This window comes from Apis dorsata, unplaced genomic scaffold, assembly GCF_000469605.1.
Source record: "Apis dorsata unplaced genomic scaffold, Apis dorsata 1.3 scaffold_170, whole genome shotgun sequence".
In the NCBI taxonomy this organism is placed as follows: Eukaryota; Metazoa; Arthropoda; class Insecta; order Hymenoptera; family Apidae; genus Apis; species Apis dorsata.
This window is the reverse complement of record NW_006263458.1, coordinates 407698-416214: the sequence shown is the minus strand read 5'-3', so window position 1 is coordinate 416214 and position 8517 is coordinate 407698.

Sequence of the window (8517 nt, the reverse complement as noted above, 5' to 3'; positions counted from 1 at the left end):
CTAAGAAGTACATTTGTTACGACTAGTCGACGGTCATATTATCCAAATTGTAATCCAAATTATCCAAATTAAAATATCCAAAATATACTATATAAATCAGCACTATTCAATACTATTGTCGATAGAATTATTATTATCAATACTTTTATCACGGACGCGAACAGTAACGAACAGAAACAAATGATGCGAGATTCTAGCGATCACTTGCATTACTAAAATATCGGTAGAAGGAATACTGGAATATACTTGATACAGTGGCGCACCACGCGGCCTGAAGGAGAATTTCATTAGAAACACGCGTGGCGAAGTCAACGTGTTAAATATATTTAGAGGTTAGATTATTAAGAATTGACAGACCAGTGCGTGGTCTGAAGGAAATTTAGAAGAAACGGCAGTCAATGTGTTACAGAAAAATTAATTCTTCTCCTTCTAAATCGTATGTATTCGTTATATATATATATATATATACATAATAACACGTGATCTTAGTTCGATTAGCCTTCGGTTTAGCATAGCGAAAACGTCCAACGAAATCACTTTTCGCACACTTCTCGAAACATTCTTTCCTCAGTGAATTCCAACGGGAACGAAAACGTATCGTTTTCGATGCGATGATAAGAAAAGATTTCAATTTTCTCGGATACAACAGCGGGATTTATAATGGAACAAACGTCGATCTGACGATCCCCCTCCGCCTTGGAAAGCAACCAGCCACCGTATTCGCGATACACGTAGTGGGAATCTCGTAGCGTATCGAGAACTTTTAGCTTTGGGTCTGGTTTTAAGTTGATTGGCTCGAGGATGAGGGAGGACAATTAAACGTGATTGGACCTCTGATTGGCGCATTTCGTATCGTTTTCTGTGCGCAACGAGAGAGAGAAAGAGAGAGAGATTGGAGTGTAACAATATTGCTAGAATTTAATACAGAGACGTATGTCGTGAAAGAGGTTTAAATAATACAATTTCACTCGTATTTTCAATTGGAGGGGAAAAGGAAAGGAAATTGGAAAGGTAAACAGGTTTTGTTGTAACGAATTGTACGAGGAGAAGAATTAATTTTTCCTTTAAAATATCTTCATTTTCGGTGACTGTAAAATTGCAAAATTTAATAGGCGAAGTTACGAATAAAATTATTTCGATAATTTATCGTTCGAAACGTAATGATAATAATAATAAATAATTGTAACACGTTTCGAAAAGAGGATCGACTGTAATAACGAATAAATGTTATTCGAGCGTTTTAATAAGTTAATCACTAGAAGTAATTTTATTCGACATTTTTACTTTTTCAACTTGGTTAATTCCCTTAAAACTCTGTTCACTTTCATTCACTCTGTTGATACTCGATGAACACGAGGTATTAAAATATCGAAAATTAATTTACAAGAATAATGTTCCTCGATTTTATTTGAATATTTCGTTCGGTAAATGTCGTTTTTTAACGATCGAACAAAACAATAATATTTTAATTTCGAATCCAACGTTTCAGAATAGAATTTAAAGAATAAACATTTATAAATATCCTTCTCTCTTTTTAATCAATAGTTTCATCCAATTTCGCCACGATCACGAAATCCGTGTATCGATTCATTCATCCCGAACGTATTAAAATTTTCTACGTGCAATAAATTTAATGCTAATTAATATCGATTAAACGATTAAATTTATATACCATCCCACACGATTTTTCAAATTTACGATTTGATTCAACTATAATATAATAAGATTAAACAGATACACACGTTTGCGAAACGGGAGATTGTAAATTTTTGAATTCTTTTCTTTCTTTTAGGAGATCGAATTACTTTCAGGGGAATTAATTTCACCGAGGTATCCGAAATATCTTGATCCTACGAAGATCCAGATGCCTCCAGTTTTGGCGATCGTTCGTGGTAAGGTGATTCAATCACATTAAAACCCATCAGAAGCGAAATGGAAACTTAGACGGAATTTCGAAAGTTCTTTTAATCCACGTGCTCCACGTATCGGTGGTTACATCACCTCCGTTATATCGTGATTAAACATGGCCGCGAGAGGGCAGAAAGGGACTGGTTTGACCTGTGAAAATTCTGATCCGACGTCCACGTTTGATGTTCGGTTTGCCGCGCAACAACCTATTCCGCGTAATTAGAATATCTTCCCCCGCGTTTTCAATTTTTTCCCTCGAATTATTATTAATATATTATAATATTATATTTTTTGAAACAGTTTTGAAAATAAAATAAATAAAAATGTAAATAATAAATAAAATATTTTCCTCCGTTTTCAATTTTTTTCCTCGAATTATTATCAATACATTATAATATTATAATGTATTTGTTGAAACAGTGAAAATAATAAATAAAATCTAAATTTAGCTGAATGAATATATTTAATTATACGTGATTGCGCGTATCTGTTTACAAAACGTTTGAAGCATGTGTATGTATGTGAACTATGTGTCGAAGAAAAACAAATAGGTAGCAACTATGAAATAGTGATGTTGTTAACAATATTCGATAATAAAATTACACATATAAAATTTCAGTGAATTTTAAATTCTATAACAATATTGTTAGAAAATTGAAATCCGAGGATTTAGCAAGAAAATCTAGAGTTTGAAATTTTTTCTTTAAATTAACATGTAAGAAAATGTAAAGAAAAAAATGTAAGAAATAGCTAAATGTAAATTTAGCATTTTCAATTTTTTTTCTCGAATTATTATTAATGTAGAAAATTGAAATTCGATTTAGGAAGAAGATCTAGAGTTTGAAGCTTTTTTCAAATTAAAATGTAAGAAAAGAGAATTCAGTGAATTGAGTGCAAAGAACAATTGGCGACTAACGAGATGCAGCAATATTCGATTAATTAGATCTTGAGTTTTCAATTTTTTTCATTGAATTATTAATATAGAAAACCGAAATCCAAAGTTTGAAATTTTTTTTTTAAATTAAAATGTAAGAAAATGTAAAGAGCTAACTAAATTAAGTAAATTTTGCGTTTTCAATTTTTTCCATTGAACTATTATAAAAATCAAGGATCTATAAAAAGAAGGTCTAGAGTTTGAAATTTTTTCTTTAAATTAAAATGTAAAAAAATGTAAAGAACTAGTTAAATGTAAATTTTCTGTTTTCAATTTTTTCCCTTGAATTATTAATACAGAAATCCAAGGATCTAGCAAGAAGATCTAGAGTTCAAAATTGTTTCTTTAAATTAAAATGTAAAGAGTAATTTGAATGACAAGATGCACTCTATTCGATATAATTAGAAGATTTTAATTTTTCCCTTGAATTATTAATATAGAAAACCGAAATCCAAGGATCTAGCAAGAAGATTTAGAGTTTGAAATTTTTTCTCCAAATTAAAATGTAAGAAAACGAGATTCAAGAATCCAGCGAATATAATGTAAAGAATTAATTATGGACTGAGATGTAACTGTAGAGAATCTTCAAATTAAAATGTAAAAAGATCTAATAACAAGAATAACTATAGACGAAAAATCTATTCAATATAATTATTTAAATGTAAAAAATCAAATTCAAAAAGCTAGTAAGTACAATATAAAGACTAGCCTCAACCGTAAGATCTCGAGTTTAAAATTTTTTCTTCGTCTAAATTAAAACGTAGAAAAGCGAATCAAGCAAGAAAAAAAAAAAAAAGAATAAAATAAATCGACGAACGAAGTTTATTCAACTGTAATTAAAAGATTTTTTGCCTTTTTAAATTTTTTCTTCGAATCGAGATAAAATTAAGAAAAAAGATCTAGCAAAGAAGAAGGAAAATCTACAAAGAACCATCGGAAGAGCAAGGCGCAGCGCCCATACGTAACTAAAACACACTCGTATTTTTCTTTCAAATTAAAATTATAATATAGAAAAAAGTGAATGCAAAGATGTAGCAAGACGAAGAGAACTGGAACAACGAATCGACGAACAAAGTGCAGTTTATTCAACGTAATTAAAAAAGACCTAGCGTTTTCCTTTTAATTTAAAAAAAAAAAAAAAACCAAGTCCAAAGATCTAAGATCCAAAAACACGGTTAGCTTATATAAAAAAATTCTTCTCCTTCCCTTAATTTGCGCGCAGTCAAAGAAATGAAGACGCCGCGTTTAAATCGTTGCCACCGATCGCAATATCCGCCATATCGCGCAATAATCGGCCTGCCATCGCATCGGTGTATCAAGCCGCGATAACGATGAATCCGATGAGAAGCGTGGACGAATAGTTCTCGTGCGCGCCGTCAGGGCGCGCAAGTTATTACCGCTGTCACGCGAAATTACTTTATTTCCGTATTTAAATGAACCTCGCGAGCGAGCGAGCGAGCGAGCGAACGGTGGTCGCGTGTCAACCCGATACCGAATGTTCGCCTTTTCGCTTGGCCGGCTACGACGACACCGAAACCCTAAAAAACCTTTTCTCCCTCTCTCGCCTAAGGAAAAATTTATAATCGTGTCGGTGAGCGCGATGTTCTTTTTTCTATCAGCGTTGTTCAACGTTGTTTTTCCTTTAAGTAATCAATTCTCTATGCACAATTGGGAAATTTATATATAATTGCATTTTAGAGAAGAATACTTTTAAATTCAAGTTTAAACTTCCGACGAATCCAGGGTTCAACGTATTTCGTAATTTATCGTTTTATACGCTGCGGCTTTCTAATTAACACATTTCGAACGAGAAATCGTAGATTCGTAGAGAAACAGAATAATAAAATTATAGTACGTTAGAAAAAATTTCTCGATAATCGGGGAAGGATAGTGAAAACTTTTCTCACGAAGATTGGTTGATTACACGAGATGGTATAAATCGAAAAAATGATGAATTATGAACAGAATTATTTAACGATTCTATTATACCACCGTACACAAAAATGGCGAGGAAGATTAATGAAACGATCGTGACAATTTACAAGGTTTCTCCTTTAATCCCTCTTCCCCCCTCCTTCCTTTTCTCCACGCGTCACTTTCTTCTTCGAAAATTCAATTCGATGGTGTCGGTCGCCTAATGAAAAATTTAAATACACGTTCCACAAGTATTCTGTAGTAGATGAAAAAATTCAGGAAAAAAAAAAAAAAAAAATTTAAACGCAACTTTAACCGCAGGGGTAAAACACAGTGGATGATTAAGAGATAAAAATTTGATCCGCAAACGAGCATCCCGCGCTCGGTCCATCCTCTCCCCATAAAGGATCCAGAAGAACGTTTCAAATAATCTAACGCGATAACGTCGCGGCGGTTTGCCTTTGAACGAAGGACGAGAGCGAACGAGCGAGAAACACACGGCGATGGAGAGAGAGAGGGAGAGGGAGGGGAGGGGAGAGGAAACGACGTTGAACGACGTTGAAACGAGCACGCCGCCGGGGAGGGGTAAAAGGGACGAGGTGCTTTAATGCACCGAATTAATTCACCGGTTCGACGTTACAAAGTAAAGTTCTCTCTGTTTTCTTTCTTTCTTTCTCTTTTTCCAGAGCGTCCCTTTCTAATCTTTCCGCTCGCCGGGGTTTCCTTGCGTCGTTCTCGTCGCCGCCGCCAGAGATACAATTTATTCGCGCGAGCGACGTCTACAGGAGTTGGGGCCCTTCCGCCGCGTAATAAGGTATAATTCACTGCTTGCCTCGGCGGGGGATAGAGGCCACGCAACCATTGCGTTTCCCCGCGGGTATTTTAGCTTTGAAACGAGAGAAGCAAGCAAGGAAACAACTATGGTAATGTTTTTCTCTCTCCTTTCTCTTTTCTCATCGCGGTGGCGACGGTGGCTCCATCTCTGTCACGTACGCGCACGTGTTAAAGCGAGGTTTCGCGTTATAAAAATACGGCGAGGAGTTTGAAAATCGTAATGCAATTATTTTCCTCTCTTGATAAATATATGTATATATATATGTATATTTTCGTTTCGTACTTCGATTCGAGTCGATCGATCGTTATCTCGACTCGCGTAAGGCACGGATCTTGTTAATTTTTCAAAGGGGAGGGGAGAGTGTTTACACACTCGGTCGGTCGGTCGGTCGAAGATTAAGCGAACGTTCGATCGACGTGTAAGAGTCGAGTCGTCGTTGAATTAACGTCGTGTATACCTGTTGTAAATTCATTTGCTTTGACAGCGGCGATTAACAAGTGAGAATTTATCAATGATTGTACGGATAACAAGCGATAACAAGCTTCGTGAAAACCTTTGTTTCGTCATGCGATTCATTGTATAAATTATTTCACCACATTTGCTATGTTTATATATATATGTACATGTACTTTCATAATAACTTTCATTCAAAAATTTCTTAAATATTAATTAATTTGTACAATATATTTCCGTGTAATACGAATTTTTAACATGCTGTGTGTGTGTGTGTGTATGCGTGCGTGTATTTTTCTAAAATCAATACGCTATATTTATTTTCGAAAAGCCGTCTTATTAGATAAAAACATATAGAAAATACAAGTTGACGCGACAATCATGTTTCAAACGTATTACGAATCCTTTATAACGCGCAACGTATTACACGGAAGTCTATTTTAAATATTTTTCACGTTCCTTTTTTTAAAAAAGTTGCATTACCTCGTGCAAAATAACCTCTTAAAAACTGCGTAGAAGTGTTTCGAATTTCGCAACAACGATAATTAACACCATAATCACCTTAATGGTAAAAAACACGCGTGTATACATATACTGTAGAAAAAACTTGTTTGTATCACACTTTTTGATATGTATGCGTTATGCGATCTCTCGGCATCGTGCAATCGATAAACGTCGTTCCTTCGTTACCGATGTATACGCGACCGCGAGATTCAAACGATGGATGACGGATCGAACGAACAACGATGGGGGGGATTATATTCTCTCCTCCCTTGACGCGAGAGAAATCGACGCGATTTTCGCTTCGAGGCGCAAGGACACGGCGAAATCATCGGCGTAAAAAATTCACCGGGGTTGAAATTTTTATCCCTCCCTCCCCTCCCTTCAACCTTTCCTCCTAGATCACGATCGAGCGCTCTGTGATCGAAATTTAATTTTTCCCCGCAGGGCGCGGAAAGAGAGTATTTATTGCACGGAATAACAGGGCGCATCGATGCAAGCTGCACTTTTCACGGCAAACCTCCGCGGATGCACGACTCACCGCCGCTGTAAAGCGGATTATTTATGGCCTGTCTCTTTGCCTTACGAGAGGGAAACGCGTTTGTTTTGTACCTTTTTGTCCCCCCTCCTTTTCCTTCCTCCTTCCTCGAAATTAACACACGCCGAGAATAACGCCTATATCCGTCTAATCCACGCGGATGGATAGATTCGATGAATTAGAACGGGGGATTTGCTCGTTGAATTTCGTTCGCGTGGCTGGTTTTTTCGCGTCATCTAACCACCAGTTGACGTAAACTACCGGAACTATGAATTTTAAAATAACGACAAAACATCGTGAGTGGGTCTTCCCTTCCCTTCTTTCACGATCGTAAGATTTTACGATCTCTATGCTCTACTCACGTAGATTAATTTAAAAAAAAAAAAAAAAGAAGGAAAAATTTTAATAAATTTTTAATCCAGAAGCAATTTTTAGGAACAGTTACGAAGATAAATTTTCTCAATCGAAATGGTCTAATATCGAATATCCAATAGTCGAATATGCTTGTTTTGTTTTTCTGCGCAATTTTCGAAGATAAAGAAATTTTGCGTGGAAGATATTCTCTACGGTTAATAAAATCGTCCTTTTCTTCTCTCTTCGATATTTGAAATACCGTGCAAAGGCAACATCGTAAAGATTAAGTATCGAGATAAGATTCTACTTTTGCCCTCTAACTTTCGGATATATTTCGCATATACAACACACATCGTTACATAATACAATATATATAGTATTTACGCGCGACCCATCGAAATCGGCGTACGATCGTTTCAACATCGATAAATCGTTTTGTCGAGCGCATGCGCATTTAACGAAAACAAGATGAAAATCTTGTTATTTAATCTCGATCGAAATGTACGATAGATTTATTAAGATAAATAACATTCCGTTTCACGATATCCCATCATATCAATTGGCCAACTCTCGAATAGGGATAAATAATTATCATTTCTAATTTTCATTCTTATTCGAAACGAAATATTTAAATTCGATTTTAAATTTTGAGAAACGTTCTCGTACACGAATAGTTCATCATTTTGTTCGCGTTCATTCGAGAATAATGTCGAGAATTTTGCAGAAAATTTTAAATTACCGTTCGGACAGAATATTTTGTTTTTCCCTCCCCCTCCCTCTCCGAGTTACAAATTGATGCTAATTTTTCAAGTGAAAATTCACACGCACGGCCATACGCGCGCCTGTATAAAACTGAAAACCGAGAGGTGAACTGTAATATTTCACTTATTTTATTTTCTCCGCTGACAGCTTCCACTTTTGACGTTATAGATTTATAAATAAACGCCCTTTTTATTCGCGCATTTTGTTTATTTATTTATTTTTGTCAAACAAATACCTACTTTTAATTTAACATCAAATATAATCCGTAGTACGAAGGATTAACGGGCGTAACGAAAATCACTTTTTGCTGTCGCTTCG